Source organism: Marmota marmota, unplaced genomic scaffold (genome assembly GCF_001458135.2).
Source record: "Marmota marmota marmota unplaced genomic scaffold, marMar, whole genome shotgun sequence".
In the NCBI taxonomy this organism is placed as follows: Eukaryota; Metazoa; Chordata; class Mammalia; order Rodentia; family Sciuridae; genus Marmota; species Marmota marmota.
This window is the reverse complement of record NW_026000168.1, coordinates 17,691,110-17,716,608: the sequence shown is the minus strand read 5'-3', so window position 1 is coordinate 17,716,608 and position 25,499 is coordinate 17,691,110. Positions and strand designations below refer to the sequence as shown.

The 25,499-nt window shown below is 60.4% G+C and overlaps 1 long non-coding RNA gene across 3 annotated transcripts in view; it reads right to left on the bottom strand.

The window, feature by feature from the left end:
• LOC107150105 overlaps window positions 1–25,499 on the bottom strand; it is a 55,314-nt gene that overhangs the window by 18,203 nt on the left and 11,612 nt on the right. For 2 of the 3 annotated variants that reach the window (XR_007342006.1, XR_001504536.2), the window contains exon 1: window positions 14,828–14,982. The exons of the other annotated variant lie outside the window; for it this stretch is intronic. This is a non-coding gene — a long non-coding RNA (uncharacterized LOC107150105). Of the gene's footprint in view, window positions 1–14,827; window positions 14,983–25,499 lie in introns of those variants that run through there. 3 annotated transcript variants of the gene reach the window in all.

Below are 25,499 nucleotides of genomic sequence, written 5' to 3'. Positions count from 1 at the left end.
CTGAGGCAGGGTCTTGCTGGGTTGCTGAGCACCTCTCCTCACTGAGGCTGCCTCTGACCTCTCCATCCTCCTGCCTCAGCCTCCCCAGCAGCTGGGATTACAGGCATGCGCCGCCACCCTACCCAGTTGTCCTTTCAATTTCAAAAAGCAGCTCTCTCCCCACGACTTGGCTCCACCCTCTCCTGGTGTGACTTCACTATCAAGCAGGACCTCCCCGTGGGGACACTGGGCTGTCCCCAGGCTATCCAGGCTCCCACTCTGTGCATTTAGAGAAAGGCCCTCCTTTCCCTCTACTATCAGAACCAGCCCCGCGGTCAGCTCTGATTGGTCCGGCTGGAATCACACGCCCATCTCTCAGCCAATCCCTGCAGACCTGCAAATGTGGGCCTCCCGCTGAGAAAACTCACCAGACCACGTGGACTGAGGGCAGTCCCCACCCTCTACCTGGGTCTGGATGTCCTCTGTCCCCCAAGGGTCCCTACATGGGAAGCTTGGACCCCAGTGTGGTGACGTCAGAGATGGGACCTAGTGGGAGGGGTTTATGTCACTGGACTCAGAAGGGGACTAAGGTGGTTCCCATGGGAGCCTGGTGAGCCCTTGTGAGAGGGTTCCTGTCACAGAGTGAGCCTGGCCCCGCCCCTGTCTCCTCACGTGATCTCCCCCTCCCACAAGCCACTGTCATATTGAAATACAGAAAAGGGGACCCTCACCAGTGGCCTGAAAGGGTCGCCTGATTTTAGATTCTAAGTGTTCACAACTTAATACTAAACTTCTCTTCTTTTTAAAGTATCTGGCCTCTGGTATTTTGTTACAGCAACACAAAACAGACTAGTTCAGCCCTCCATCTTCCAAGTTTCCCTAAGGCCACTCCTCTCAAGGACACACAGAAGCTGGGCTCTTTGGACGGGAGACCATGGCATCCAGTATGATGGAAGAAGGGTGGACTTGGAGCTCAACAGGCCTGGCTACTTCACTGTGTGACTTTGAAGAAGGATCCTCCTCTGGGCCTCATCTGTAAACTAAGAGATCACAGTACCGTCCTTGCTGGCTTCAGGGATATCAAATAGATGCCCATCATCGTGGCTGCCCCAGGAGATGATGCCCAACCTTCCCCGGAAGGGATTTATTATGTAGGAGAGGCTGAGCATGCCAGGGCCGCCCCCCCCCCAGTGTGCTGGGGGACGGGGACTGAGGGTGGGCATGGGGCTGTGGGTGGTCAGGGATGCAGCCAGGTTGACAGCATCAGGGAGGCCGAGTCTCCATACTGCGCTCCTGGGACGAGGCCACTTGGATGAGCTGCTGTTTGCGAAGTCCTGGCCAAGCCTGTCACCTCTCCAACTTCTCGACGTTCCCAGAAGCCACTGGCCCAGAGCCTCAGCGCAGCGCTTCCAGAACAGAGCAACCGAGACTGCCCTTGGCTTCTCGGGGGTCTGCAGGAGACTCGGGAGTGGGAAGAAATGGACACCGGGCGGGGAACGGCGGGGTCCCTGGAGGTGAGCATGAGACCCTGCAGGCAGGCCACCGAGGGGTTTGAGTCCTGGCACCGGCTATCACCACCCAGGGGAACTGTCCCCTCCTGTGGGATGGGGTGACGACTGGGAACTGTATCTGTTGTGCCACGTGGAAATACAGATGTGCACAACGTGGCCACGGTGTGAAGGAAGGAAGAGGCCATCTGGGGCACCAGAGGTGCGTTAGGGCAGCTCTTGATTCTACCTGTCCTCCAGTGTGCTGATGGGGACAGAGAACAGGGAACAGGAGGCAGACAAAGGTAGTTACAAACCCCGGGACAGTCGCGTGGCCAGTTGGAGAAATGGGAACTTCTGTAGTTACGGATACAGTCATCCTTCACCTCATGGCGGAGATGCAGCCTGAGAGACATGCCACCTAACAACTGCACAGTTAGGAGACCTTGACGAACATGAACATCACAGGGGGCCCGTATGTCAACAAAACCTCTGACAGGTGCCCCCGTGCTCCTAGGGCCCCGCGAACGCAGCAGGACATGACATCAGGCAATGGAGAGAGACGGATGCTCAGGAGGCTGAGGCAGGAGGATCCCAAGTTTGAGGCTAGCCTCAGCAAGTCAGTTTGGCCCTAAGCAACTTGGTGAGACCCTGACTCAAAATAAAATATAACAAAAAGGCCGAGGAGGTGGCTTATTTGGAGCTTCCTGTACCTTCTATTTCCTTCCCGAGGATTTCCATTTCTTTTCTTTTTCTGCAGTTGGCTCCTCACGGCTCTTGGGTGCCGTTTTAATGGCTGCTTTAAGGTCAGGTCATGTCCGCCAGCCTCCTGATGGCCTCTGGTGACTCTATTACTCACTCCACCTGCCATCGTCCTGGTTCTTGGTGTGACAAGTGTCCCGGGCTCTGCTGCTGTTGCTGGACACCTCTGTGTGTAAAGGCTCGAGTCCTGCTGGACCTCCCTGAGCCCATGCCCACAGGGGCCACGTGTGGCACCTGCTCGTGACTCACAGTGAAGGTCCAAGTCCAGGGTCCCTGTCTAGCCTCCTTAGCACCCAGGCGGGGGCTTTCCTGACTGTCACTGGGGGTGACAGTTCCGGCTCCCTAGTCCTTTGATGAGGGGACCTCACTATGGAGACAATGCCCACGGTCCCACCTCCCACTGGACCTGTGACACTGCTCCCAGGGGGGCACAGGTGCCCGTCATAGCCCCAGACTTCCCACAGAGGGCGACTCCAGGGTGGGTGAGCAGGGAAAGGGGGACCCGCTGTCCAGCCTTTAGTGGCCCCTCGGACCCCATCCCAGCAGGACGTGGAGGTGCCTCCGTCCAGCCTCACGTGGATGGAAGGGAAGTCCCTGGGTGTCTGGACATACTGTGAGCGTGTCCCCCGGGGCTCATGATGCTGGGTCATGGTCCCCCGAGGGCCATGCTGTGGAGGGAGACACTCCAGGAGACGGGGCCTAGAGGTCACTGGGGGCATCACCCTTGGAAGTGACTAATATTGGGCTTTGGGGACACTAGTCAGTCCCCACACGTGCCCCTGTATAAAGAGCATGCCTGGCCCCTGGATCTCTCTGGCGTCCCACCTCAGCCTGCGACCTCTGCACTCACAGCCCTCTCGCCAAGATGCCATCTACACGTCGTGAGGTAGCAGAGCGCCCTAAGCTGATGCCATGCCCCTGGGCCTCCAAGACTGTGAGCTAAACAGACCCCTTTTCTCTGTAACGTTCCCAGTGTCTGGTGTTTTGTAACAGCAACAGGCCACGGACCGAGACAAGCCCCCTCACCACTTGCTGCTGGGTTTCTCTGCACATGGAGGAGCCTCCTGTCCACAAGTGCCCCACCTTGTCAGGGCGCCCTCCTTCCCACCAGGGCTGCAGACAGCAGGGTCACTGGACTTGGCTGATGTCCTCCTTGGCCCCCGATTCTCCTCCCAGGACCTCCTGGCTCCTTGGTGAACTGCGAGGTCTGTGCCCACATCCCTGGGGGGGCACGGTGTCACCGGAGGGTGGACTTCCTGGGTGCTGTCTGCCCCGGGACGTACCCTGAACATAGAGAGGGAGGACCGTGCTCTGCCCCTGGTCTCGGGGTCCCTGTGGGAAGCCTGGTCACTGGCGTCCACCTCGAGGCCAACGCCCCCTGTCCCTCTGCACGTCCAACCTGGATGCTGACTTCCCTCGGCGAGAGCCCCAGGAAACGCCTGGAAACTGGGAATGGAGGAGATGGAGAGTCTAGGCCAGCTGTCGTGGGACGGTTGACAGAGTTAACAATGACTCCACAAGTGTGTGCCGAGCCGTGCGCCCCGGAGAGCGCTGCTCCTGCCAGGTTTCTGTACCCAAGTCACACTGGTTTCATAAAAGGAATTTGGAAGGCGTACCTCTTTCTCTGCGCCCAGAAATATTTTAAATAGCAGCAGAGTTCTCATTTCCTCAACGACTCGGTTGGCTTCCCTCCTGGGCCTGGTGATTTCCTCTGCTTTCCTGGGTGGGGCGGGGGGGGGCACTGTGGAAGGAACCCAGGGCCACTTCACCCCCAGGCCACATGCCCAGCTCCTTTTATTCTGTATTTTCAGACCGGGTTTTGCTAAGTGGCTGAGGCTGGCCTCCGACTTGGGATCCTCCTGCCTCAGCCTCCTGAGTCGTGGGGATGACAGGCGTGGCCACCACGCCCAGCTTGGCTGTGGTACAGGCCTATAGGGTCCGGCGTTTCCAGCTTGGGCTTGTATAAATACAGCGACTACAAACATTCAGGTTCAAGTCCTGGGTCGACATGTTGTTTCTCCTCCTGGATAAACACTGAGAAGTGGGAAGACCAGGCCACGTGGTAGGCACGGCCTGTTTTCTCACGTGGCTGCGCCACTTCACGTTCTCATCAGCACAACAGAAACGCTCCAGCTGTGCGCGTGGTTGCAATTTGGTAACTTAGACCCAGTGGCAGAGCCCAGGTGCCCGGACCTCACTGCAGGGTCAGGGATGGGGTGGCAGATGGCGGGAGACCGGAAGAGACGCAGGGGCAGAGAGAAAGCCAGAGCTCGGAGGTGCACACTGGAGCTTGCGGTGAGCTGAGGACGCACTGGAGGCACCAGGCACCGCCAGAAGAGCCGCCCGGCGGAGCCCAGCCTGCTGCCGAGCCCTGGGCTAAGTAAGAAGTCGTGGATTTAGGATTCCAGGTTGCCGAGCGATAGGTGATCAATACGGAAGGTCAGGTGCTTAGCCTGGTCATCAGAAGCCGATGAACAGGCCTGATGATGGTCACCGTCATGACCGTGTGGGCCACGCCCTGCTCGGACGTCCTGCTGGACACATAAGAAAAGGCTGTGTCCTGGCCTCTTCCCTAAAGAAGATCGTGATGTCAAGACAAGGTGACAACTGGGATCCTCCAGTGAACCCTCAGGCCCGTATTCTTTCTTCAAAGTTGAGACCAGTTACGAAGACCTCAAGACTGGGGTCCTCCTGCCTCGGCCTCCCAAGTCACCAGAGTGTGGGTCCACATGAAGCCCCTGGCTGAGGAGAGGGGGTAAGAGGTATTTTGGAAAGACCAAAGTGGGCAGGAAGGACCCGAGGAAGAGAGCTGGGAGGGGGTCTGGCCTGGTGCTCCAGGGAGGCAGCCATGCTGGCCTCCTGCTCACACCTTCCATAGCTGCTCATGGCTCTAGAATAAACTCCAGGGTCCTCCAACTCCACTTGCCCTTCCCCCTCTTGAGCTGCTCCCCCCATTCTTACTCTGCTCCAGCCACACCTGCCTCCTTGATTCCTCAAGCAGGCCCTGAGCCATCCTTCCCCAGGGCCTTTGCACATGCCCTGAGCCATCCTTCCCCAGGGCCTTTGCACATGCTGTCTTGCTTTCCCTCCCCTTCCATGTCACTGTGCTCACCCTTCAAATTTCTGGGGTTCTAATATCACTAAGTCATCGATCTACACCAGGTTACCTGTCATCCCTACTTAAAACCCCATGCGTTTCTCTATGCCCTGCTCAGCAACTCAGCAACACTTAAGATGGACTATGTATTTGGGCTGCCCTACAAGTGACACACTGAGACTTTCTCCCCACCCCCACCCCACTCCTTTCTTTTGTTCTGGGGATTGGACCCAGGACCAGGGGTGCTTTGCAGCTGAGCCACATCCTCAGCCCTTTTTATTTTTTGAGACAGGGTCCCACTAAACTGCTGCGGCTGGCCTTGAACTTGACTCCTCCCAAGTCCCGGGGATCACAGGTGTGCGACACTGCACCTGGCACCTGGGTGACACTCGACAGTGCCTGACTGACAAAGTGACGGACAGCCGTCCCCCACCTGTCTGTGGCTCCACCGGGGGAAGATCTGGGTCTGTCTTGCTCATCGCTCTGCCCCAGAGCCTGTCCAGGGCCTGTCCAGGGCCAGACATGGAGGAAACACAAAACTGGACGTAGGCCCAGGAGAAGGGCCTCCGGGGACACACTATCCCGGACTAATCCAGAATCTCTGCTCCTGGGGGGGGGGAGGGGGAACAGTCCCGAGAGGCCTCCCCTCAGGGGACAGCTCTGTCTCACCCTGGAAACGTGGCTGAGGACTCTGGCCCCGGCTTTACCGACAGAGGACACACGGAATCTGGTCAATAAATAATCCATGCCCCTCGCCTGGTGGCTGAGCAGAGGTCCTGGGGGAGAGAACACAGATGTGGAACACGGAGTCCCCACCCTGAGGACAGGGAGTTCTCCGCGGGGCTTTGGTCTCTATTTGAACAAGGAACCGCTCTCCTGAAGTCGCCCATAAACAAGTCTGTGAGCAGAAGCAAACAAACAACCCGGTAGGTCCTGGTGTTTGGGAGATCTTATCTGCGCAGCGGCAGGAGGACGCCAGACATCAGCAGGAATCAGCCAAGTCACTTCAGCCCCAAAGAGGACACAGCCCGCCATCTGCCCCCTTCAGCTCTCCCCAGAATCCCTCCTGTCACTCGGTGCTCCAGGGCTGCGTATGGTCACTCGTGAGCTTATCTGTCCCTCTGTCATGTGTCCCACAAGAGTGCGAGTCGCGTGAGGGCAAGGACAGATCCACTCACTCACCGTGTCCCACTCACGGCTGGTGCTTGGCACAGAGTCACCTCCATAAATTCTTTGATCCATTAAGCAAAGGAGAGAGGTCGAGCCACAGGTGGGAGGGGTGAAGCCCACCAGGCTGAGTGGGCTCCTGCGTACAGCACAGGAGAGCATCGGGGTGGACGGTCGGCGAGACTCAGAGGTTCTGGATCAAGCCATTCCTGAAGTCCTCGCCTCCACTGGAATGTCCAGTCACGTGTGCCAGGGTAAGCCCTGGACCCGGGGCACAGGGTGAGGCTGAGCATGGGGCAAGGCTGTGGGCACAGGTTGGGCGTGTCTGTTGCACAGTTTTTCAGTGGTCAGTGGCACCAAGGGCTTAGTGACCAGATCACAGATGCTCCTCCTCCTCCTCCTCCCAGCAGCCGGGAGGCTCAGGGTCTCCGGGGACGGATTAAGCACCAGCCACCACAGAGGCCGCCAATGAGACACTTCAGGGATGACACCAAGTCTGGGTTCCGCTAGGGCCTCTCTCATCCACCGCCAAATGCATTTCCTTTGAGGACAGCCCTGACCACATGCTAGCCAGGCCTCAGCGAGGTGTCCGGTGGGACTTTCCTTGAGTCTTGGCAGCGCTCAACCACACAGACCAGCCCAGGCCCCTCTGGGGACTCACACTGTCCTGAGTGTCCCCCTCAGGGATCTGGGCCTGTTCCTTCCTTCTGCTCCCAGATGACGGGGTCTCAAGCCCTGGACTCTGGCGCTGTGCCTGCCTGTGTCCTGGGGACAGCACTACTGAGGCCTGCCTTCTGCTTCTCCTGGATGGGACACTCTGAGAGTGGGGTGTCCTGAGCAGCCCCCCTGCAAGAGAGGGCCAGGCCGGGGTCTCAGCCAGCAGGGAGGCTGGTCTTTCAAGAACTGGAGGGAACCGGGCTTGGTCTTCACTCTGCCCCCTCCCCACCTCCATCCCACGTGGCTCAGCAGAGGCCTCAGGTGCGGGGATCCAGTCTCACCCTTGCACGGGTTCTGCTCCTGCTAAGTCGCTGCGTGACCCAGGGCCTCCTGCTTGCCGTCTCTGGGCCTCAGACTTCTCACCCCTCTGTCCTTCCCACTTGGCGACTCCTGGCTTCTCTGAGCTGCCAATCTCCCAGTCCTTTGAGATCAGAAGTCCTCCGTCTTTTCAAAACACAAAGGACGAGAGCTGAGGACAGTCCTTCATGGCCCCCTCCTCCCCGACGAAGGCGCCTGGGTCTCTGTGACGCGGTGGATCGTCCCTCGCAGGCTGCAGGGGGACACACGCACAGCAGGCTGCAAAGAAAATCTGCAAACGAAGCCAACGATGCCAATACTCATGGCAGCGTCTGGCCTGAGCCTGCACCAGGTCCGGGCACTGGATGGGGTCACAGGTTTGCCAGCTGCCCGCATGCCACCGGGGGCCCTGTTCCCAGGGTCCTCCGTCCACAGAGGCCAGCTGTAATGGCTGCTCTGCTAAAGGTTGTGTGTGCGACCACAGCTCTGGGATGCAGGGACGGGGCCACCCAAACCTCAGCACGAGGGTTAGGAACAGGGATCCCGAGCTCTGTCTGAGGTCACAGTCAGCTACACCCCTGGCCCTTTTTTTTTTTTTTTGAGACAGGGTCCAGCTAAATTGCTGAGGCTGGCCTTCAACTCGGGATCCTCCTCCCTCAGCCTCCCAAGCTGCTGGGGTGACAGGCGTGGGCCCCTGCGCCCGGTGCCTTTGAACTGTCTCTGACTGTGGCTGCTGAGGCAGAAGCTCAGGTGACCTTCCGAGTGGGTGGTGTCCCGTGATCCTGACGAGTAAGACTCGGAGCCCTGGTCACCGAGGCCTGTGCTGTCCGCCGAGCCCCATCTACCATTAACTCTGCACCTTGCAGATGCTTCTGAGTCTTTCCTACCCAGCACTATGATCTGAAGTGACAGTGACGATGACAGCGAGCCTCCTTCCCATCTTCATTCACTTCCTTCCGTATCTGGCTTCTTGAGCCCATCTGACCGCAGAGTTGTGCTGAGCAGAAACGACAGCAAGGGACAGGCCTCCTGTCCTCGTCTGGTCCTCAGGACGAAGGCGTCGGTGCGTCACCCTGAGTGACAGTGTTGGTTGCGGGTGAGCACACGCGTGTGGTCAGCAGACATGCTCTATCACATTAAGAAACTTCTAGAAGCCTTGATCCTGAAAGGTGTGAATTTCACCCACCTGTTTCCATGTCGTCTGGTTTTGGCCCACGGTGGCACCTGCAGGTCCCCCAAGTGAGAAGGGTGGGTGACTGGTCTCAGGCCAGATCTTCCCAGAGGGCACCCTGCAGGGAGCCCAGATGGAGAGGTGCAGGGGAGACACGCTCTGGGCCCCAGCCAACCCCCAGCGGGGCCTGTTTCCTTCCAGAACCCAGCAAGCCAAGAGCAGGGACTGCCCGGGCTGCTCTTGCCCCTGGGTCCCCTTCCAGAAGATTCTGGACAGATGAGGAGGCTGTGGCTTGGAGGCCGTCACAGGAGAGCCAGCGGGTTCCAGATTCTGGGTCCAAGTCCCACAGACGCCTCAGGCCACTGGGCCAAAGCTGTGCCTCCAGAAAAGAGCCACGGTACGTGTGGTTTCTGCTGTGTCTGTTCAGCCCCACATCCCAGGGCAAGTCCCTGTTCCCGCCAGACCAGGGGACATTGGGAACCTGAGTTACCAGTGACAGATGCCAGAGGAAAACCGCTTCAGCCTCTCAGGAGGGGATTTCTTGATTCACAGATATAAAGAGTCTTGGCGGGGGGGGGGAGAGAAATGCCTTCAGGTGCGGCTAGATCAAGGTGCTCAGACACCATCCCCAAGAATGTGAGTTTCTCCAAATTCGGCTCCGCTTTCTCCTCTAGGGGGAAGGCACACTCTTCCTTTGGGGGGGCCAAGAAGTCTGGGATCACACCTCCCGCCTGAAGTGGGTGAGTCCAGGAGAAAGGCAGCAGCCCTTCCAATTGATGAGGTGAACCCTTAGGACTGCGGCTCTCAGGGGCCCAGGTCCATCCACACACCCAAATGGACACGCCACTGGCAACATATGGTCCAAGACGCTGGGGCTGGGGCTCAGGGGCAGAGCACTGGCCTGGCATGTGTGAGGCGCTGGGCTGGATCCTCAGCACCACAGAAAAATAAGTAAGTAAATAAAGGTGTTGTGTCCCCCTATTTTTTAAAAAAAACGTGGGAACAGTAGATCCTGAGAAGGAAAATGGGCGGCTCCCAGTGTCATCGTAAAGGCAGATGACCTGGTTACTTCCTTGCATCTTATCAAAGTGATACTGCTCCCCAAACACGCCAGAAGTCACAGCGACACACTCCACATCACAAGATGCTCCAGGGGGCGCAGGCACGGGGCGATCAGGGTGACAGAGAGCTGGGCAGCCAGTCTCCCTGGGGGGGGGNCAGAGAGCTGGGCAGCCAGTCTCCCGGGGGGGGGGGGGCTCTCGTTCCTGCCCCACCCACTTAGGACCTGGGTAGCTGCCAGATGGGGCTGGGCCTTGGTCATTGGTCCCTTCATCTCCATTCCTACTTTTTGGGAACCGCACGGTTGGGGCTGCTTCTCTGGGTGCCTGCGCCGGCCACCAGATGGCGCTGTTGCATGGAGTCCCGTGGGGGGGGGGCAGGGGGGGTCCAGCCCCAGGGAGACTCCCCTGGGGAAGAGCACCCCACTTCCAGCCCCGGACCTCCACCCAGAGAGACTGGGCGGCCCTCCTCAGAGCCCCACGGGTGGGTGGACTGTACATCCTCACTGCCCAGAGCCTGCCCTGGGGTGACTCGCTGCCCACCTGACAGTGGACACCTCACGGTCACCTTCAGAGTGGCGGAGAAGGGGCCAGCACCCTGGGCTGTGGCTCCTGAACCCCAGTATGCAGGTGGCTGGCGGGACCCAGGGGGCCTGAGGGGTGCCAGGACCCTGTTACCAAAGCGGATTTGGCAGGTGGTTAGAAAATAGTGTTTGTCCTCCCAATACATGGCCTCTGATGATTTGATCATTTAGAAGGAATTAAACAAAAAATTTAAATTTAAATTTTAAACGCAAAGGAAAACACAATACAGGTGGTTCACAGACAAACCACTGTTTCCTCTGCAAATCTCTGGTTTCCAGCTGTTGATACAGATGCGAAGGTCTGATGGCTGGTCAGATCTAGGAACGGGTGCATTGTGTCTATTTATTTTTAATATCTTTATTTGATTTGTTTTGAGCTGAGGATGGAACCCGGGCCTTGCACATGCTAGGTGACACTCTACACTGAGCCCCGCCCAGCCCGGGAGGGACAGGATTTGAAAACTTGAGTATTTAAAATGTCTCGTCTGGAAACAGATCCTGGGACCACAGCATCTGGATCCTGTTTCAGAACCAGCAAAGGAAATGCTCACTAGGGCCCATCATGCGACTCTGCAGTTTCCTGAGAGTGGGAGGGCGGCATCCTGGGAGGTGACACCTTGGGGTCCTTGTCCCCAAGGCCGCGGTAGGCAGAGGCCCCGCTGCCACCAATCCTAAGGCTCTAACAGAACCCGAGCGGTGACCTCGCCCCGGGGTGCTCAGAGGGTCCTCTGGTCCTCACCGACTCCCCATCCGGCCTCCCTCCCAGCAGCCCCCTCTGCACACGAGCTGCCCTGGGGTCCAGCCACCATCCTGCGCCACCGTGGACGGCTGAGGGGCCTCGGGACACATGTCCTCCCTCGGCTGTCACTCGGGCTGCCTTCAGGTCGCTGTGCGGTGCTGATGGGGAAGTTGAGGCCCTGGGGCCCGCCGTCCAGGACGGGACCTTGAGCGTCTGTCCTCCTGGAGCGTCCTTCAGACCACTGCCCACCCAGAGCCTCAGTCTGGCCCCCGGGATGGGGGTTCAGAGTGGACTGGGGAAGGCTCCCCCTCGCTCCTTCCTCATCTCCGCGTCCAGGTGTCAGTGAGCAGAGGACAGAGCCAGCTTCGGAGGCAGCCACAGGAGCAGAGCTTTCCTAACTCAGCCCAGGCGCCACCTCCTCCGGGAAGTCCTCCAGGACCACTCCCCCCACAGAGCGCATGCTCCAGGTGGCCCCCATGTGCCTTCCAGCTGGGCGCCCCAAACTCTGCTGGTCACCATCACCCTGGGCTGACTGTCGCCCCCCCACCAAGTCACTTGAATGTCTTCAAACCGGTGACCTGGGGTTTGCCCACTCCAGGGCCCAGAGAGGCCAGGTCAGGAGGCGACTATTGGAAAAGGACCCTCCAGGAGCCACCGAGCGGGCCCAGCGGCTGCCCCGGGAGTGAGATCCGTAGTGACTGTCCACAGCTCCTAAGGCTCGGGGGTGTCACATGGCAACAGAGAACACGGCGCGGCTCCCGGGGAGGCCGACTCGGGATCCCGGGTCCTTTTCCTCTGTGTGACCTCAGCTTCTCATTTAGGAAGTGGGGGCTGTAGTGTCCCCAGTGTTAGGGTGACCGTGGAAGGGCGGCGTGGCAGGGCAGCGAGGCTCCACGCAGGTCAGCCCCTGGGACCATGTGGCGTTCCTAGAGGCTCCTGCCAGCCGGCTGGGGGACAGCTCAAGGCTGCCCGGGCGGCTCATGCGCAGGACAGACAACTGGACTGGGATTGAGGCCGACGGACAGGGTTTACTCACAGACCTTCATGTGACTGGATCAGAGTCCTGCGTGGCCACCAGGAGGGACCACAGGCGAGGCTGAGGCGGGACAGGCTCCAGCCCCTCTCTGGCAGTCCCTGCCCCTCAGGCCCAGGCCAGGTTCCCCTCTGTCCCCAGCTCTGTCCCCAGCCCAGACTCAATGCGCTTTGGCCGGCTGAGAGGTCTGGGAGCCAGGCCCAGGGAGGACGGGAGGCAGGGAGGGGAGCACCAGGTCCCACAGGGACCAGGACCCGCCCAGGGCGCTCAGGAGGCAGGGGGCCGAGGGGCTGGCACACTGGGCCAGGGTTCTGCACACGACCGGGCACAGGCCTTCACAGATCAGCTCACCCGGAACACAACCACGAAGGCCGACCGCGTGCCTGTACCCCGGGGGACCCCCTGGACCGGAGCCAGCTCCCTCTGGACAGCACTCCCAGCAGGCGGGGCCTGTTATCCCATTTTACAGAGGAGCAAAAGCTGAGGCCCAGAGAGGTCAGGTAACTGCCCCAAGCCACACAGCCAGGAGCCGCAGAGTAACCCCAGAATCCTGGCCCCAGGACCACAGGCCCCAGGCGGGGCCCATCACCCAAGAGGAGGCTGAGGGTGAAGAGCGTGGCCCCGGCTCCCTCCTCAGCTGGGATCTGCACCCAGGGCCAGGCCACTGCAGGGGCTGGGGGGACAGGAGCAGGACAGTGCTGTCCCATCCCGGCAGCAGGAGCCCAGCCCTCTCCTGGGGCGCCCCAGGCCCCCCGACACCCCCACCGCTGCCCCATCCACAGAGTAGAGGGGCCTCAGACCTGGGAGCTGCTCTAATCCGATGGACCAGGCAGCACTGCCCAGAACTGAACGTGGCCCTGGTGACAGTCCCCGGAAGTGACCAGGAGGCTGCCTGGGGCGCGTTGGGAGGTGGGGCACCCCGGGACCTTATCTACAGGAATTCCAGAGGGAGTGGCATTCTTCAGCTCAGCCCTGCCCTGGGAGGCCCCCGGGCTCTTGGCCATCAGGTCTGGGGCCTGGTGGGGTCCACTGTGACCGCGGGCTTCCCTTCCTGCAGGACTGGGCCTGAGGCTCTCCCCACCAGTGGGCTTCAGAGGTCCACAGCCGCCCACCCACGGGCTCCCAGGAAGTCCCTTCCACACCCACGCGATCACCTGCCGCCATCTGATCCCAGAACGCCCCGGCAGGAAGGACTGCAGGTTCCAGCCACCTACAAAGTGCGGAAGTCGCGGCTCGGCCAGGCGCAACCCCGGGTCCCCTTCTCATGCAGTTAACGAGTTGTCACAAGTGAGCACACCAGCGTGACCGTGGCCCCCAGCGTCCTACCCCCAGTCCCCATAGATTAAGCTCCATGTCAGTGGGACCACGCAGCCTGCCCCCTTCCCCTCCCAGCCACTCGCTCCTCCTGCTCGGCACTCGGGGAAGTTCTTCTTCGCATCTGGCTGCGGTTGCTCTTGTTCGCTGCTCCATATGATATTCCAGGGAGGGACCCACTCCTCACCTGCTGATGGACGCTGGGCAGCTGCCAGGTGTTGAAGCTGCCTGTTGATGGCGCCCGTTGGAGATCAGCAGGGAGCCCGGGTGGGCAGGTGCCCCCGTGGCCCCCATTTTTGAGAAGGAAGCAGCAAAGAAAGACTGTCACCTGCCTGGTACATGTAGCACGCCTGTCATCCAGCAGCTCCGGAGGCTGAGGCAGGAGGATGGCAAATTCAAAGCCAGCCTCAGCAACAGCCAGGCCCTGAGCACCTCAGCGAGACCCTGTCTCTCAATAAAATGCAAAATAGGGCTGGGGACGGGGCTCAGGGGTTGAGGGCCCCTGAGTTCAATCCCCGGTACCAAAAAGAAAGAGTGCCACTTTGATAAACCTGGAAGTCACTTGATTTAGTTGGACTTTTCAAAAATACTGTTTCTTTGGTTTGGTTTTTGGCACTGATCCACATCCCCAGCCGCTTTTTACTTTTCATTTGGAGACAGGGCCTCACTAAGTGGCTGAGGCTGGCCTCCAACTTGCGATCCTCCTGCCTCAGCCTCCTGAGTTGCCGGGATCATAGGTGGGCGCCACCTCACCTGATTCACTCATTAATCTTTGAGACGGAGTCTCACTAAGTTGCTGAGGTGGTCACGAACTCGCAATCCTCTTGCCATGGCCTCAGGTCACTAGGATCATAGGCACGCACCACTGCGCCCAGCCAAATGTCAGTTTCTTGATAAAATCTCTGTCCCCAGGGTACTGTCCCTTTCCTTACTGGACTGGCTCAGGTCCTGCTCCCAGCTTTACAAAAATCAACTCCGACTTTTTGAGAGGTGATTATCGTTGCCTGATTGTCACTGGGTCCTGCCAAAATTCCTGTGTTGAAACCCTGTCCCTCAGGTGACGGTGACGGTATGGGGAGGTGAGGCCTCTGATCAGTGGGCAGGCAGGTCTTGAGGGTGGCCACCTGACATCTGAACGAGGGCCCCGATAGAAGAGGCCCCAGAAGCTCCTGATGATCTGGCACCCTGTGGGGACACGGTGAGAAGTGCCACCTGCGGCCCAGGAGGTGGCTCACGGCACACGCCCCCACACAAGGATCCGCCGACCGGCACTGTCACCTTGGGCTTGGGGCCTGCAGAACAGTGAGCGGCGGGTTCCTGCTATTTATTAGCCACCAACTCTATGACACTTTGCCACAGCAGCAAGGGACAGTGACGGATGTTCACAGGGTAAAATTCTGAACTCTCAAAAGGCAAACCCACCTTCCAGGCTTCCCTTGTCACCTGTCTGTGCCCCTGTCTGTCTGTCCTTGTCTGTGGCCGGCTCCCACACCCCCAGGTCCTGGTCTCTCACAGGAATCACCTTGTCACCCACAGGATCGCTTCAGCATTCATCTGTCACACGGATGACACTCGACTCACTTTCTTCCTCTTGCTGTTTGTTTTTTACGGGGAAAAAAAAAATCTGGATTGTGGACCGCCGCTCCAGGCCATGGCTGCTTGTCACATCCTCATTCTGAAATCGTTTAAGACCCACAAGAAGTTGCAGAAACAGCAGCGCGAGCTCCCGAGTCCCTGTCACCCAGCTCCTCCCAGTGCCCTGTGACCCTCTTGCGTAACCAGGGCGCACCGTCAGAACCAGGGCGCTGACACGGCCTGACACGGACCTCCAGTCGATGTCCCTCGGAGTCCCCAGTCTCCACAGCACAGGGGTCTGGGCTGGCTGTTCTGGGGTGCACAGGTCTATAGGAGGTTGTCACCCGACCAGCTTTGTGACCCCTGAATGCAGAGCTGTTCGACTGCCCCCGGAAAGGACTTGGTGTCAACACCCGACCGCAGCCTCACCCAGCCCTGGTCCCTGGCAACCGGGGATCATACAGACGTGGCTCTCCGTCACCCTGATTCTCATGTCACCTTGACACTTGTGGAAATGGAAGCGCACAGGAGGTGACCTTTTGATGCTGGCATTTTTTTCCCCTCGGCAGGATTTCCCTGGGGTCAGTTCTCACTGTGTTTATCAACAGCCCTTTTTTTCTTTTTTGGGTACCAGCGACTAAACTCAGGGCCACTGAGCCCCGTCCCCAGCCCTCTGCATTTTCTATTTGGAGACAGGGTCTCGCTGAGTGGCTCAGGGCCTCACCAAGTTGCTGAGGCTGGCCTCTAACTTGTGATCCTCCTGCCTCAGCCTCCTGAGCCTCTGGGACCATTACTTTTATTACTGTGCACAATTCCACTGTATGGTTGATGGCATTTTTCAGTCACTCACCTACGCAGGGACATGTGGGTATTTGCAGGTTGAGGCCATGATAAATAAAGCTATTAGGGATGTGCACAGTTTTTTCTGCAAGCCACCTTCATGCTTCAGGGACAAATACCCAAGAGTACAACTGCCCAGCTACATGGTTTTAACTTGAAAAGCAAAAGCTAAACCGCTTTCCAGAGTGGCCGTGTGATACGCAGAGTCTCAGGGCTCTGGTTGCGCGGGGACCTGGGCAGCTGTGGTACTTTGGTCACCTACGTCACTGTCAAAAAAGTACCTGAGCTCGTCAACTTAAAAACAGGCCAGGTCTGTTCTGGTTCCTGTTGGAGAGGTGCCAGTCTAGGGTGGCTGGAGTGTGGCTTTGGGGCACGGAGGGTGGCCCAGCGTGGTGGCAGCAGGTGCAGAGAGGAAGAGGACAGGCTGGGGTCCCAGAACCCACTTGCAACCTGCAGCCTCCACAGCCTCACAGCCTCTGCTTTCCCACAGCCTCCACAGCCTCCACGGTCCCTATAGCCAGGGTTCCAGGTGAGCGCCGTCCGCCCTGCGTGTCCCTGCGTGTCAGGTCAGCGTCTGTCCGAGTTGCTGCTCTCTGTCCCACTGGACCATCTGTTTCTGAGTTCAGATGGCCACTGACCTTCTGGACACAGGTCCCTGCTGCAGATGTGACCTGCAGACACTCCTTCGCAGACAGTGGCTGGTCCTTCCCTCCGGGCAGACCTTCTGCGGAGCGCGCACTTTTAGTTCTGGTGACGTCCAGTTTGTCCGTGTGCCCATCTGGGGGTCCGCAGTCTGGACGCTCGGTTGTTCTTTCAGTGCATCTTGTGGACAGGCCCTGGGAGCGGGGAAGGGCCTCCCCGGGAGGCCGCTGTGTAGATAAGGCACCTCCATCTGGCAGCCCCGGGGGGCACTGCCTGCCACACCTGTGAGGCTGACCATGGGCATCCACCAGAGGGTCCCGTCCTGGCCGATCTGAGACGTGGAGGATGGTCCCTCGGCAGAGGATCCGTTTGATTTTCTTGAAGGGCAACCCTTGGGCCCAGCTCTGGGCGCGTTTCCCTGGCAGGAGCCCACACGGCCCTTCTGAGGTGGGCACTCCCTGCTGCGGCATCCTGTCCCCCGACACAGCGGACACCAGGGCCCTTTTCCAGAGAAGACTGGCATGGGGACCGAGGGGTCCAGTAGGGAAGACGGCCCTGCCCAGGGACAGTGGGCACTGATCAGCCCAAGGCCTGGGGAGAACGCGCCCACCTTCCCGCCCTGGACACCAGCACACGACCCCCGGGGCTCCCGGCCTTGGGTCTTGGCTAGATCCGCCCCAATGGCCCTTCTGGTTCTGAGGTCCCCAGACCTGCTCTGACCACTGCGCTGCTTCCCGGACACTCGAGCTTGTGCTGGGCCTGCAGTGGGACCTGTCACACTCAGTGTCACATGAGCCAGTTCCCCCCATGTAGCAACGCACACCTCCCCTCCCCCCTTCTCCTGCCTCCCTCGCTCTCTCTCTGGGACACGCTGACCCTAGAGCCCTGGGGGAGGTACCCAGTGCCCACTGCAGAATGACCCTCTGGTCCCACCTGAGCACCTACCCAGGGTGGAGGGACCTGCCCACCCTCACCTTGAACCTGACCTCGGGACTTGCTTTGTCCACTGGGATGAAGTGACCGTGTGACAGGCCCAGGCCTGGCCCTGAGGACCTTTACCTGCCCGTGCCTTTGTCACCAGCTGGTCCCAGGAGGATGCCAGGCGCGAGGAGCGGAGCGGCCACAGATGCAGATGCGCGTGGACCCCGGGTTGGGGCAGAGCCACCAGGCAGAGCCCCGCAGCCTGCCACCTGGCAGCCTGCTGGTCCTCGGTCCGGTCCTCAGCAGGGACAGTCGTGTGGTCTCCTGCTGCTGAGCGCCGTCACATTGTCGTCGCCATGCCTAGACTCCCCCACCCGGCCCTCCTTCCAGCACAAATCTGTCCCCATAATGAGGAGGTTCAGGAAATGGGACTCGCCTGTCACACAGAAGCAAAACCAGAGCGACCCTCCTCTCCCTCCTTCCCACAGCCAACCCGGGTGCCCAACCCTCAAAACTGAGCATCGGGGGACAGATGCAGGGACGCCCGGGCCACTGAGCAGCCAAACACAGCGGGGCTGGTGGCCAGGCGGTGGCAGTGGCCGAGCTCTGTGTGCGGCCTCCCTGGGGACCCCAGGACTCACGTCCCCCTCTCTACCTGAAGCTGTGTCCGGCCTGAAGCCGTGAACCTGGGGACAGCGCCAGCAGCTGACCGTCGCCTGCCTTGGTGTCCACAGGGAAGCGTGCGGTGATAAGAGGGCTAAGAGGGGACAGCTTCTGGGGACCTCGGGGGGACAGCCAGGGCTCCCCAAGTACATAGGTGTTGTCTCCCTGAAAGTCACCGTGGAAACCCAAAAGGCCACAAGGCATTGGTAAAGGGCTCTGAGCCAGTGGTAGTGACAGTAGTGACAACACGTGCCGTGGCCTGTCCACTGCCACATGAACCGTGAGCGCTGCTGGGCTCTGGCCCCGGGTCAGGCTCCAGGGTCCGTGGAGGCAGATAAAGCCTCAGAGGTCACAGTGGCCACCGCACACCGGGGCTCCCCCTAGGTCCCGCAGCCCCGTCCTTGCAGGGTCCCCCCAGGCCCACGGGGCCACCGCCATGCCCACTGGTCCTTGGCACACAAGTGGCTCAGCTGGGGCCACCCGCCCCGTGGACACTGCAGGTGGTGGCCCCCCACAGCCTCCCACCCCGACCTCTCAGCGAGGGCCTCCACCTGTCCCCTGGCCCTGCCTGGCTGTGCCCACACAGGCCACCTGGCACCTGATGTGCCCATGGGGCCGAGACTCAGGCCGGAGCCAGGTTCAGAGCCACATGTGCCAACCTGGAGGCCGCTGGCTGTGCCCAAAAGATGCGTGTGGCCTGTGTCGGGCAAGGCGGCTGACGGCGGCTGGGTGGGTGCCCCGAATCCAGTTTTTACCAATCGGTGACATTCAGGGGGTTTCAGCTACTCAGAGCCCTGTGCACGAGACGTCACCTGGTCTCCTCCACTGTCCTCGGAGGGTGCGACCATTCCCCCACGGTGACAGAGGAGCAAGTCAAGTCAAGGTGGGGGGCAAGGTGACAGGAGAGCCATCTGTCTCCTCCCCCCTCCTCCTGGACGGGGGTCCCAGCTTCTCCTCGGAGAGCCTCCCCCCCACTGTGACAGAGAGTCCCACCGGTCAGTCGCTGTGCCCTGCTAAGGCGTGGCCACATGGCCCAGGCTCAGCCACTCAGATCTCTGCCCTGGGACCCTGGCCCTTGGCTCCTGTGACTAGAACCCGTGCACACGCCACAGCCAGGGTGCTGCACCTCAAAGTCCCCGTCTGCCAGCTAAGAGGGGTTACAGGGGTCCTCCGAGTGCCCAGCCCCAGCCGGAACCCTCCCCCTGGACGTGACCCGTTTCCCTGTGAGGGAGCTAACGTCCCTTGATTAGGGCCACACACATCTCAGAAGGTGCACTGGTCCTCACAGCACAGAGAGAACAGAGAGGGAAAGGGTCTTGGTCGAGGTCACACAGCACCTCCCAGAGACACAGCCTGGAGGCGCCCTTCTTGCAGCACCTGGCCTTGTCCCTTTAAAGCCTTCAGAAGCTCCCGGCAACTCCCGATGAGCTGGGAGCACATTTTAATCTCGGGCGGCCCCTCCCCGCCCATCTGTTGGGCTGGGCCTCCTCACCCCTCACGCCTGGCACCGGGCGCCAGTTGGTGTGGGCTCCGCAAACGCGAACTCATTTAAATGTCAGCTGCAGAAACACAGAGCTTAGAAAGGCAAACAGGTGACAGAAATAGACGTGACAATCACAGTATCCTAGACTCGCAGCGGGCACTTCCAGCCCCTCTTAACCCTTCCGGGGGCGGGCGGCCTTTGGAGAATCAACATGACCACAGACCCCAACCCCCCAAGGAAAAGTCAGGCACGTGACACAGTTTTGCCTGTCACGTGGGAGGGGTCACAGGCCCATCCCACCTGGACAGCTTGGGTTGTCACTCTGTCTCAACAGACTGGGGTTCCAGGATTTTTTTTGTAAGAAGCCATCTGGATCATCAGGCACAGGGCACACACCTGAAGTCCCAGTGACTTGGGAGGCTGAGGCAGGAGGATCGCAAGTTGGAGGCCAGCCTCAACTGCTTAGCAAGCCCCTGTCTCAAAGCAAAAGATAGAAAACCACGAGGCCCAGGGGTTAGGCGCCCCGGGTCCAGTCACCAGTACTGGGGGAAATCCTGATGCCAAGAATCTGGACATGGCTGGCCCTGTGACCTCCCAGGTGGCCCCCAGCTAGTGAGCCGTGTGGAGGCTCGAGTCCACGGCGGAGCAGCGGGGTTCGAGGTCCACCTTCAACCAGAAACCCAGCCCAATCCTTGGGGAGGAGCACCCTGGGGTCTGTCTTCAAGTTGGGGGCACTTCTGTGGTGTCAACAGGACCCTCTGCCCACTGTGGAGAAGATTCAAGGCTGAGTCTCCACAGGTAGGGAGGACGGCCTCTGCTCCCAGCCTCCACGGCCCCTCCCCACCTGGTCCAGTTCCAGCCACCATCGGACACTCGAGAGGCGACCTCATCCTGCGCCTCACTCAGAGGTCCTGGCCAAGGTCCCAAGTGGCCTTAGAGCTGCCTTGCCTTTGTCCTCCACAGCGTCCCCATCTTCACCAAAGAAGAGGCCGATGGCCCTGCCAGAGGCCAGCCCCGGGCCCTGCTCCCCCCTTGTTTTAATGTCCTGGGAAGATCTTGGCACGTCCGTCCCATGTGATGTCCTCTCGTCCTGCTGGCTCCTGTGTTTAACAAGGGGGGGGTGTCCTCCCTGGGAGGACGAGGTGAGGACAGCAACTGAACAACAGGCTGGAGAGAGGGGCCTCTGCGCAGGAGGGGACAGGGCGAGGTGGCCAGGAGGTGGCCGCAGGCAGGAGACCAGGAGAATTGGGCTGTTCCCGCCAGAACGGTGCGTTGGGCCTGGAGGGTGGCTGGAGAAGGGCACGTCCCCGTCACTGGGGTCTTGTGGAACCCCCCCAGGAGGCTTGGCGCTGCTGGTACCAGGGACGGGCACCGCAGGGGGCATGAGCCCAGGTCCCTCCCAGCCCCCCTGGCCCTCGGGCCTGCGCCCTGGGTTGGTTCTAGAATGTTCTCTGGCCAGGAGCATGGGCTGCGATGTGCCACCCAGCAGAAGGCCGAGGAGGGGAGTGGCCCCTGGTTGGCTGCCATGGGGACAGCTCCACTTCCCACAGCGGGAATCAGGTGGGCGGGGGTCGGGAGGGCCGGCCGGGGGGCCTCAGACCCCGCACCCGGCTGTCCGTGGCCTTAGAAAGTGACAGTCTCCAAGTGTGTGGGGGGCAGAGTGTGCGATGACCAGGGACACAGCCCCTGGGCAGGACGCCTGGGTCCGGATCTTGGGCTCAGCAGATGCAGGAGCTCACCACCTGCCAGGCCACCAGGGCGCTGGACGGTTCTGTGGGAGACCCTTCTCCGGCCTCCCTCTCTGGCCTCCCTCTCCGGCCTCCCTCTCCAGCCTCCCTTTCCGTCCCTCACCCCCTCCTTGCTGAGTAGGTGATTTATTTTTAGGTGATAAACTTGAACCTCCTGCTGGCACAGCCTCTCAGCTTGCAGGGGCTGCACCCCAGTCGAGCCTCAGCGGCAGGGTCGTGGAGGGGCAGCCTCCAGGGGGCGGACCTGGGTCTGAGGAGGCGAGAGGGGGAGATGGGCAAGCGACAGGGAGACAGGGAGGACGCATTTCCAAGTGTCATCCCACACCAGGCCAATGTCACTCCTTACGTAAGCCCCGCAGCTTCCCAGGGATTGGGGCTGCGCGGCCTCCCGGCCTCCTCCTCCTCGTTAGCTGATTAAGGCTGATTACTGTGGGGGCAGGGCGGAGGCGGAGGGCTGGGGGGCTGGAGGGGGGCTGGGGGGGAGCTGGAAGGGGGAGGGCTGCAGGGGGAGGGCCGTGCAGTTACGTAACTCCGTTTCCGTGGATTCAATCCACGCTGCTAAATTTAGGAGCTGGAAGACTCCAAAGACGAGCCCCTGTCATCTGAAGGTGATGCTGCTGGCCACACCGGGTGACGTGGCCCGGGAAGCGGTGGGGACACGTTGTACAGGCTGTGGCAGGGTCGTCCTTCCAGGGGCTTTGTGTCCCAGGGGGACATGTCATAGGGTGACCTGGTGCCACCCAAGCACTCAGCTCTGCAGCAGCTGCGGGCCGCGGCACAGGGCGGTGGACAACACGGGAGGACCTAGAACTTGATGTCCTCTGAGGCTGGCAGCTCTAGGAAAACCTGGACAGCCGCGGTCACCCCGGGGTATGACACGTGTCCCTGCGCAAGGCCAAGTGCAGCCACTTCAACACACTTCCTCCCCGCTGGCTCCTGGGCTCTGCCCTCCCAGCACCTGGGCGACGGGTGGGAGCCCTGGGACTCTCCAGGCTGCGCCCCTCCAGGCCCAGAGGGGACCCCTCACGGGGAGCACAGGGCCCACCCACATCGGGCAAAGGGGATATTGTGCAGATGGCTGCAAAGGACGGGCCAGGGACATCACTGTCCCACTGTGTTGGTGGAGGGTGGGAATCAAGCGTCCTGATTCAGTTTTTGCACAAACGTCACATAGCTCAAGTGTCTCCTGCTACCTCATCCTGTTTTAATTTTGTCTTATTCTTCTTGATCTCTTCCTGTCTTTCTCTGCTCATTTATTTTTTTGTTTTTAGCACCAAAATTTAAGCTCCAAGGGGGCAGGGAGTCTGGTCTGTCTCTCTCACTACTGCATCTCGCGCGGCAGGTGTATGAGTCAGCTCTCCGTTACTATGACAAAATACCTGAGATAATCAACTTAGGAAGGTCTATTTTGGATCACGGTCTCCAAGGTTTTGATGTGTGCGTGTTTGGCCCTGTTGCTTTGGGCAACGGGACATCAGTGTATGAAAACACATGGCAGAGGAGGGCTGTCACCTCGTGATGGCCAGGAAGAAAACAGGGAGGGAGAAGGTCCCAGTATCTCCTCCAAGGTCAGCCCCTCCCCTGGGGACTTAATCCTTTCCATCAGACCCCATCTCCTAAAGGCTCCCCAGCTCTGGACGGCACCACAGGCAGGGGACCCAGCCTGAACATGGGGGCCTCCTGGGGACCCGAGATCCAAACTCCAGCAACAGCTGTCTAGGGAGAGCGCGCTGTGAAGGTCATGTGCAGGGGGCTGGCGGGAGGGCTCTTCTGGGCTCCCTGAGCGGAGCTGTCCCCGCCCCACCTCACTGCCCTGCTCTTGCTCCTCATGGGTTCAAGGTCAGGGTGACTTAACCCTCCTCCTTTCTCGTCTTTCTGAGCATCTGTCACTCGGGTCCTGGTCTCCTTGCCCTTGGGAACAAACCTGGGAATCCTGGCTGAGGTGAAAGGTCTTGGTCACCAAGAGGCGGCTGCCTGCAGCATCAGGAGGCCCTGGCCCTGGGATCAGATGGAGGGACCGAGACACAGTCACCGGGGAGCAAGTGTGGGGTCGTCCTGAACAGCAGGGCCACCGCAGGCCACAGTTCAGTACATCGGGGTGACCGCAGGTCTTGTTGTATTACATATGTTATAAGCAACTAAGGAGGAAGGAGTCTCGAGATTCCCAATGGGAAGAAATGTCCCAGGAGGCTGGAACGCTGACCGCCTCCTTGATCGCCCACCAACCACCACAGCGCCCTGTCACAGCGCCCGGACTCGCCAGGGTCACGACCATGTCACAACATTTTAACTTAAATAAAAATAAAACCTTTCCAAGTGCTAGCTGTGATAATACTAAAACTAACAGTCTGAGCTTTAAAAAAAAAACAAAAACTATTTCATGGAGCACCTGAGAGCGAAGGCTGAGCCCTTAATTCTCTATGAACACAACAGGGCGACCAGGCCACCACTCTACGGAGACACACAGGGCCCACGGCGGGTGGCAGAGCCTGTGGGGCCACGGCGCAGTCTCCCTGGGTGGCGGGATGGTGCTCCCCGGGACTGATGCTCTCCCTTCAGCGTCCTCTCTGTGACCCAGATGTCAGGGCTTTCCCTCAGGTCCCCACACGGCACAGCTGTGCTCCCCCACTGTGCCCCCCCACAGTGAGCAGCTGGGAGGGGGGGTCTGGGCAGACACCAGCCCCCAGGAAGCGCCTGGTTTCAGCACCACTCGGGCTCAAAGGGCGGTCACTACTGTCACCCTTGTGGCTGTGGCCCCGGGCGGGGGTGCAGCCACACCAGGGCCGGGGGAGGAGGCTGTGGTCTGGGGACAAGAGGCCCTGGAGGTGGGGTGGGTTTAAAGAGACAGGCCACGNTCCCCGGCCGCTGCTCCCCGCCTGGTCCCAGGCTGAGGCCAGCAGGCGGGGCCACCCTGCCCACCAGGGCTGCGACCTGCGGAGGGAGGGGCAAGGGGCTCCGGGTGACCCGAGAAGGGGCTGGCCGCCAGGGGCCTCCCTCCCCCATCGGGTACAAGGAGGGGGCTGCCCACAGCAGCCCGCCGCCACCAGCCTTTCCAGGACCCAGGCGGCCAAGGCCACAGCAACGACAATGTGCAGGGTCCTGATCACTGGTCCAAAGATCACTGCGCCCAGCATCCCCAAGGACTAGCTCAGTCAGTCACCCAGCGACCCCGTGAGCTGGTGGCCCTTCTTACAGGGGGACAGTGACGGCAGAGAGGGGCACCCAGGGCTAGGACTGCTGAGGCTGACCCTAAGGCCATGGCCGCTCACACCAACGGTGACACCAAGACCACCCCATACTGAGGGCTCGAGTGTGCCAGCAAGTGACCCAAAAGATCACCTGTGACCCTCCCATCCTCCCACATCATGGATGAGGGCTCCCGAGTCCTGCTTCCTGGCTGTCACCAAGTGTCCAGCTGCCCCCCCCATGCCCTGCCACCAGGTGCTGCGCCTCACTTGGGGCCCAGGGTGACGGAGCCAACCCGGACTGAACCCCTGAATCCATGGGGCCACCCCGGGCAGCTGAGACTTGAGAAGCAAGACCTCAGGGGAAGGTGGCCTCTGCAGGTCAGGGACACAGCCCTCACTAGACGCTGCCCTGTGGGACCTTGACCTTGGGCTTCCCTGCCACCTTCCCACCTGGGGGACAGTGGATCTGAAGTCCCCCCCACCAAGGACAGGAACAGGACAGCACAGTGACAGGGAGGTGGGTGGCAGGGCTGGACTCAGGCCCAGGACTAGGTGAGGGAGCCCAGGGTGGCTGTGGGCCGGCGGGAGGGGCCTCAGCACCCGCTGGGCTGGAGAAGGGGCTGAATGTGGACGCAGGAAGTCAGGGAGCCATTTGGGGGACAGGCTTGCTCTTAGGACCCCGTGTTCCCTGCAGAGCTCAGAGGTCCTCCTTTAGAGGGGGCAGAGTGGTGGCCCAGCGTGTGAGGCCCCGGATGGTCACCCCAGCAGCACCAGGGAGGACAGAGCTGGCTGAGCTTCAGTCCGTGCATGACCCAAGGGCCTCCCCCAGACCCCAGCTCCCCCTGAGCACCCAGCCTGTGGCACGGGGGCTCCTGGGGTCAAAGCAACCCCAGCCCAGAGCCTGGCCCCCAACTCCCCGAGCCCCAGGTGCTCTCACAGCGAGACGGAGACCACGGTCCCACTGCCTGGACGTCCTGCGTGGATCCCAGGCCCTAGACCATGTGCAACTCAAATCATCCGAGTCTCCCAAACCT